The 7,806-nt window shown below is 44.7% G+C and overlaps 1 protein-coding gene across 1 annotated transcript in view; it reads right to left on the bottom strand.

Annotated features, from left to right (window-relative positions):
* The window catches only part of PAG1 (phosphoprotein membrane anchor with glycosphingolipid microdomains 1), a 96,333-nt gene extending 89,094 nt beyond the window's left edge, over positions 1-7,239 (bottom strand). Inside the window, exon 1 of the mRNA XM_009634470.2 lies at positions 7,184-7,239. The gene's annotated coding sequence lies outside the window, so the exon portion shown is untranslated. The remainder of the gene's footprint in view (positions 1-7,183) is intronic.
* Between the last annotated feature and the right edge of the window lie 567 nt (positions 7,240-7,806).

Raw genomic sequence — 7,806 nt, 5'->3', positions numbered from 1 at the left:
CCCGCCCCACAGCTTACTGGTCTAGTCTACTAAAAATAAAGCAGTGCAAGCTCCTGGAGAACTGTTGCTTAGCTACATTCTCAATTATCACAATGCTGGCCTTACTCATTCAGTGTCAAGGTCAAAGCAATTGTTTCTTTACTTTAATGATGAAGTATCCTGTTTATAAAAATCTTATCTGTTTCCTACTTGGTAAAATATTGCACATTTCAGTCAATCACTGCTGGCGAGTCCTCCGGAGAGACAAAGTGTGAGAACATAACCGGTAGCGTTAATTTTTGCCCTTTAATGGAGAGCTTTTTTCCCCAACTCCACCCAGAATGCCAACTGCCTCACACAGTGACACACAGGCAACCAATTATACCAACATTTCTTTCCTTCTTTGCTGTAGCCAGCCAAGTATGGCAGTAGTTGTACATTTATTCTTATTCTTCCCCCCCATCCAACGGCAGGCATAAGTTAAGCGGCAATTTTTAAGTAGCATGCATCTCTACATCAGCGCTGTGGGAAAGCTGAAGCAGAGAAGGAATTTCCCCATCAGTTTGAAACATGAGAATTTTTTGGTTCCTCTTTGCCTTTGAGAGCAGGTGTTCAACTGCAAAGACTGCGCTTCTCCCCAGGCTAGTCCGGGCTGCTGAATATTTCATAGCCCCTGAGAAACGCAGCTGTAATCAACTTGCAAATAATGAAATGGGCAGTGATAATAGAGCAGAGGTAAAGAGCGCCATTAGAAAGCATCAGTGCTTTGGCTGCTGCTGCAGTCTTGCTGTAACAATTTATCAGGTTATTTGATAAAATAATAATGCTATCAACTATGAAATCAAAATGAATGCCATGCCAAAAAAAAAATCAGAAAGTGTCTCAGGTGGCCAACGTGAATAGCAAAGAGGAAAAAATCAGAAAGAGTGCCAAAGGGATCACATTCAAGACTGAAACTCCATTGAATGTACTTAATCACATGCCAATTGCACACAGTCACATTAGGGTATTAATAGAAAAGTAAGTTTACAGAAGTTACTTAAGGCAGGAAAAGTTTTATAAATATTAAAATAAAACAAAGAAAATATTTAAGCAGCAGTAAACACGTTCATTTTAATCAAAGCTTGTAGAGTAACCCAGCTGCTGTCCTACATTCTTTGTAACAGGATCTTGAGGTTTGACCTTTGGAGCCTCAGACGTTTACAGTCCCCTCTGTATTATTTAGTGCTGAGGAGCACCGAAAGACAGTGAAAGACCAACAGTGAGATTACTATAATGGTATTTCCTGAATATATGACATGAGCTATGATTAAGAATTTCATGTTGAAAACCAGGATTGTGCAAGAGGTGAAATGAAACAGGCAGTGATGGGGGAGATAGCAAGATGTACTTGTGAATTAACACATACAAATATCTTAAGGGTGGAAGTCATGAGGATGGAGCCAGACTCTTTGCAGTGGTGCCCAGCGACAGGACAAGGGGCAATGGGCACAAACTGAAACGTAAGAGGTTTCAGTTGAATATGAGGAAAAACTTCTTTACTTTGAGGGTGACAGAGCCCTGGAACAGGCTGCCCAGGGGGGTTGTGGAGTCTCCTTCTCTGCAGATATTCAAAGCCCGCCTGGACGATGTCCTGTGCAACCTGCTCTGGGTGAACCTGCTTTAGCAGGGAGGTTGGACTGGATGATCTCCCAAGGTCCCTTCCAACCCTTGCCATGCTGTGATTCTGTGTGATTCTGTGACCGCTCGTACAAACATGAATTAATGTCACAGATGAGTCTACAGTAGTTACGTGGTAAAAGGGGCGAGTTCATACATAACAAACCATACAGGTGCACAGTGAGACATCCTACTTCCTATCAACAAAGATAACCTCTACCCATCTTTATGAATTTGGATGGAGGTGTGACTCAGACACTAACTCTCTACCCTGACCTGCAATATAAGCATGGGTAAGTCAGGAAAAGGCAGTCTGCATGTTGGATTGGGCCACCTCAAATTACTTTCTCCTAACCTCCTCCAGAGCAAGGGGAGTGGTGACTGAGGCAAACGTGGTTTCACAGGCACAGCTTTTGTTAACCTCCTGGCCTGCTGTGTATCGTTAGCACAGGTGAATGACACTGCACAGCCAGTACCCAGACTGTAAAATATTAGAATAGAATAGAATAGTTCAGTTGGAAGGGACCTACAACCATCACCTAGTCCAACTGCCTGACCCCTTCACGGCTGACCAAAAGTTAAAGCATGTTACTAAGGGCATTGTCCAAAGGCCTTTTAAACACTGACAGGCTTGGGGCATGGAGAACCTCTCTAGGAAGCTGGTTCCAGTGTTTGACCACCCTCTCGGTAAAGAAATGCTTCCTAATGTCCAGTCTAAACCTCCCCTGGTGCAGCTTTGAACCATTCCCACGTGTCCTGTCACTGGATACCAGGGAGAAGAGCTCAGCACCTCCTTCTCCACATCCCCTCCTTGGGAAGCTGTAGAGAGCAGGGAGGTCACCCCTCAGCCTCCTTTTCTCCAAACTAGACAAACCCAGAGTCCTTAGCTGCTCCTCATAGGACATGCCTTCCAGCCCCTTCACCAGCAAACAGCTGGTGAAAACAGCTGTATTTCAAGTGATTCTGTGTGATGTGCAACTGTGGGGAAAAGGAGATGAGAAACAAGCACAGGCTGAAGAATAAACAGTGCTCCAGCCTCGCCTGTTGGAAACACAGCAATCCCCCAAAAGTGCCATGTGACAGGTGGACCCTCCTCCTATGGACCAGAACACGTTCCAGTGCAGAAAAGGGTAGAGACTGTCTTCCCCAGCCCACGTTTCCCCTGGCATCAGAGGAAACCCTGCCGAACCATGACTCCCATGGCTGCACAGTCCTTTCTCCTCCTCCCTCCGAGCGTGGACTGACACACATAGCTGCTTTCTGGTGGTTACAGGCAGGTAACAAGCCAAAGCGGTAGGCAACTCACAGAAGGCTGACATTGGTTCCATTAGTCAACTTCTTGTACTCACAAGAATAAACTGAATCTTATTCCTAGAAATTAAAGGAAGGTCTGGATGCAGGACTGCTGGTAGGTTCACATGCAACACCACACATTGCAAAGAGAAGTCTTGACAGAAGTGTGAGGTTGCTCAATGGGATACTGCAAACACACGTGCAAGCACAAAGCCAACAGCAGTGGGAAATAAAAATTGCTATGCTCTTGGAGAAAGAATCTCTACATTTGGGAAAGACTTCAATTTATGTCAGCCTAATCATCTCTTACATGTTTCAAGAAGTAGTTCATAGAGACTCCAAGAATCCAAGCAGATTGTAAACGAAGTATTAATGAAGTTGATAAACACATCCTTTTCCTTCATTCCCTTTGTACTTGCTATGTTCTCTACATGGATACTCTCTATTTTCATTTCTGTCCTCACCAGCAACAGATACAGTAGGTGGACTAGTTTAATATTGCCAAAGAAAATCTGGTGTACACGTGTTCAGCGCAGCAGGGGGAAACCATCTCTCTCTAACATCCTAGAAACATCACCTGTCACTCTGGAAGAAAGTGGTGTCTCAGGGTGATACTGCACTGGAGTAATTCCCATGCTTTGATTATCAAAGGACTCCTCCTAGTGTTATCTTCCATCTGCCAGAGGAGAGATCACACAGATAGACCTTCCAGCCAGATGGAGCCACCAAAAATTCTCTTCATCTATCAGAAAGCTCAGACATAACTGAGATGCACTCATTGATATTCTCCTGCTCTCCCTCCTGCAAATACCCAAAGATAAATTACTCAGACAAACTCAGATTTAGACTTTAAATGTCACAGGCAAATCTTATGTAGCTCGTTTTTCCTTTCACTTTTTTTTCCCCGGCATGAAAGAATTATTCTTATTAACTCACTGGGGATCATGTCTTCCTTCTACTATCTTGGAAAAAGTACAACATGGCAGACAGACCTTGTACGACATAAGGCTGGCAGAACTGCTCTCCAAGTTCGTCCATTAAAAATCCAAAAATCTATTTGTGAATTTTATGCAGCATCGCCAACCGTCTTCTGGATGTCAGCATCCCAGTCTGACCCTTCTATAAAATGGGAAGGCTACGGTGATACAGGCTCCTGTAATTTGTGAGGTGTCTTTTTTATTTTTTTTTTATTTACATATATAGAACTAGTTTTGGAGCAAGGATGATTGGAGATTTTTTAAAATATAGATATAAATATATATTATATATATATATATTTATATAAAACCACACATGCAAGTCCTACCATCAAGGGACTCCCAAAAACCATCCCAACTCCAAAGTGGGGCTCTCATTCCCCAACTGACTCTTCCAAGCCACCAAGGCAGGCAGCAGTTCACTGCTTACACACCTCCTTCTCCTTGGACAGCTGACTATGCTGGGAGCCTTGTAAAGTTTGCAGAATCATATTAAACCTTCCCAAGACTACGTATTTGCCAACACATTGAGAAAAAGGACTTGGAAGACTGTAATGGCACTTCCATAAGTACCAGAGGTGAGGCTGGCAGCAGTGCTGCTTATTACAGCTGGCTGGCACTTCCCCCTTTCCAGAGCCACTTTCAACTGATAAAAAACGCAACCTCTTGCTAAATGTCATTTTGGGTATCTCCATTAAAACGATGCACATGCTGCTGAAAATAAAGCCAAAGAAAAGTACTTTTCCCTGTCCAGGTTAAAAGGTCTTGACATCCTTTTTCTCCGAGAAGCTCTAGTGTCTCTGCTCTTTGAAGCAGGGACTTGACATGACCTAGGAAAAAGCTTTATGTCTGAGAGATGCTTTTTACTGCCTTCTGAAATGGGAGAGGCATAATCCTGTGATAACAGGAACAAGAGTAGGGAAACAGGAGAAGAGTAAGGAAAAGAGAGGAAAACTGGGACCGAGAGATATGTGGGAAAGATGATGGATGAGCACAGGCAAGGAAATTTGGCTGGGGAGTCAGAGAGAAAAGGAGGGTGAAGGAGGGTGAGAGACAGTTGCTCTAAGCAAAAGCTAAGGAGAAAAAAATATGGGTGAAAAAGGAGAGTGAGATCAGGAACTATTTGGGTAAGAACAGGGTGAGCTGAAACCCATCCAAGATGCAGCTGGTACAAAGGGAGAGCAGCGCTGGCTTGGCAGAGACGGGAGGACCCAGAGCTGTGGCTGCAGTAACAGAGAGCGGAGACTTGCACGGGAGGCTGGCAACAACGGGGATCCAAGCGAAAGACAGGAAAGTAATGTAAGGCCATTTGGGCAAAAAAGAGAAAAGAGACAGGTGGCTAAGACAAGAAGAGTGGCTGTGGGGGGAAATACATCTAGGAGAGTTGTAAAAGTGAGGAAAAGAGGCAAGAATAAGACTTAGGAAATGACAAACAACATAGGAAAAGAAAGAAACAGGTCTAGTCAAAAGGAGAAGGTCAGAAGAGACCATCTTTTGGCAGAATTATGCGGCAGAGTCTGTGCCACTAAAACATATTCCCCTCCAGAGCCAAGTCCATGAAGGAGTGCAGGTTTGTAGCCACAGTAAAATATACACTTTGGGGACAACTGGGCTAGAACGTATCTTTTGCTTTACTTCATTTCTCAGCTCTGCTGGCACCAATAGCACAAAATAGTAGAGAAATAAAATGGACTGATATTACACTATAGTCCTTTCAAACTATGAAGCGGTAACGCTCAGTGCCTGTTAAGGACACTATACCAATTTACAGGAGCTGCGGATTTCGTTCAAATTGTCTTTCTTAGACACACCAACAGCTCGAGGGTCTGCCATAGGGAGTCCATGCTCCCGATGGAAAACCAGGCAGGCCTGCCCCATAATCAGTCCCACCCGGCGCCTGCTGGAGGCTGTGAGGAGTCGGCTACAGCTCTGCAGGGTGTTGATGCCTCCCATCCTTGCAATGCCTCCAGCACAGGTAGTGTTCTCCAGGTACAACCATGGGGGTGGAATAAATGACCCTCAGCTTCTGCTGGACAAGACAGGGACAACGCCGGCAAACCGCACGAGAGGCAAGAGAGATGGGTGGATGGATCTTTTTGGTGCTTGTGACTGAAGGAGAAAACACACCCGCCTAAGTAAACAAAAGTCCAAAACCTGCCAGAAATACTCTCTTGTCGCTACACCCCTCCCCAGGTTTCTGGAGGCTGGCAAGAGAAGCAGGTATGGGGGCGACTCCCTTTGAGCCCCCACCCAGGTGCTGTTCCTGCAGAAACCAGGCTGCAAAGGAGGGAGATATACAAGAAGGTGGGGGGGACACCTGCCTCAGCCTCACCCTGATGGGTCACATGCACCATATACCCACATCCAAACACTCCTGGGGCCACTGAAGTGTGCCCTTAATTATTTCCATGGGAACTGGTGGGTACACAGACAGACACCACCCTGTCCTTATGCTGTATTCTCTTTGTCCATTTTAATTCATGGAACTGGTGTGCAGAGCCCAGGAAAAATGACTGTGAGATTTATTTCTTTATTGAAAAAGCTGCAGAAGTGGTGCTGCTGATGGCTGCTGCTAGAGTTATAGATGCATCAGGGTAAAATACTGCGCTGAAAACCTTTCCCATGACCCAGTACGGAAGCAGTTTTTAAAGTAACTCAGCAATACACTTAGATGTCAACAGCAGCCTCTTAGCTACTGGAAAAAAAAGTGTGTATGGGAGACTTCACCGCTGCCTGATGCGGCCGTTCCAATAAAGTCTGATTTCATATAATCGGCTATAGCAAGTTCAAGGGAAGATCTGGGGCGGTGGGGAGATAGGAAAGGCAAGAGAATAAGCGGCAGTCCCCCAGTCAGCCAAACCCATAAAAGCTGATTTCCTGGTATTCCACCCACCCATGCACTGAGGGTTCTGAGCCCCCATCACCTTTAAAACCTTAGGCAACATATTTTTCAGTCCTCACCGTAGCAACCAAAGTCCAGCTGTTACAGATACTGAAACTTATGTATTCAGCAAGAGTTTACTACATAGTTTTCACCTTGAAAAAAGTGCGGGAGAACTTGAGCCTCCCTTCTTACTCCAAACACTGACTGGTATAAAACACACGCTATTAATAGTAGTATCCAATTTGTGTATTTTCAGAATAAACCAAAAAGAGTAAGCTTGTAAGAGCTTTCTCCCAGGATTTCCCCATGCTGTGCAGAGTACTTTCCAACAACGTGTGATCTGGTTCACAGCTCGTGAGCCAAAGAAAGATGTGAGGTTACTCTCTCCTACCTCCAGGGACCTTTCTGGAGCAATATCCCGGTAAATTCATGCCACTCCTTGCCTGGGGGCTGCACTGCTTACTTCTGAAACAAAGAAACCGATTTCAAAAGCTCTGGTAATTTTAGGACTGTTTTATATTAACTAGGGATTAGATGATGTCCTACAGATTCAGGAATATTGTTGCTACAGCTCCTACCACTTTATGCTTTTTTTTTTTTTTCTTCTTCTTCATCTGAAGGCTGACGTGCTACCTCAGACTGCTCCTTTGCCTACACAGTCCCAATGTAACGGTAGTAAATATGCAAGACTAAGGGTCTCCGTGTTCCCAAGTAGTATAATCTCCCATAGTGACTGCATTTTAGAAGAAAATAAATACTGGAAAGAACTCTCTTCATCACAGAGGGATTCGTTGGCTGCAAATTATACTTTTGAAAGCAAGATACAGCAAGATGCAACTAATAAAATGGTTCGCGGCACAACAGCCAAAGTGCTCTCTTCCCCATTAGTCTAGACGCAGCTGCAAGGCACCGAGGGTATGTGATAGATTTAAGAGTATTACCCAAACACGGTTCTCTTTACCTTCCTCCTACTGGCCCAGCACAGACCAGCGCTAAGCTGCCTGTGGACCAGGG

This window comes from Egretta garzetta, unplaced genomic scaffold, assembly GCF_000687185.1.
Source record: "Egretta garzetta isolate BGI_Z169 unplaced genomic scaffold, ASM68718v1 scaffold251, whole genome shotgun sequence".
NCBI lineage: Eukaryota > Metazoa > Chordata > Aves > Pelecaniformes > Ardeidae > Egretta > Egretta garzetta.
The sequence above is the reverse complement of the archived record's forward strand: the minus strand, read 5'-3'. Positions and strand labels throughout refer to the sequence as shown.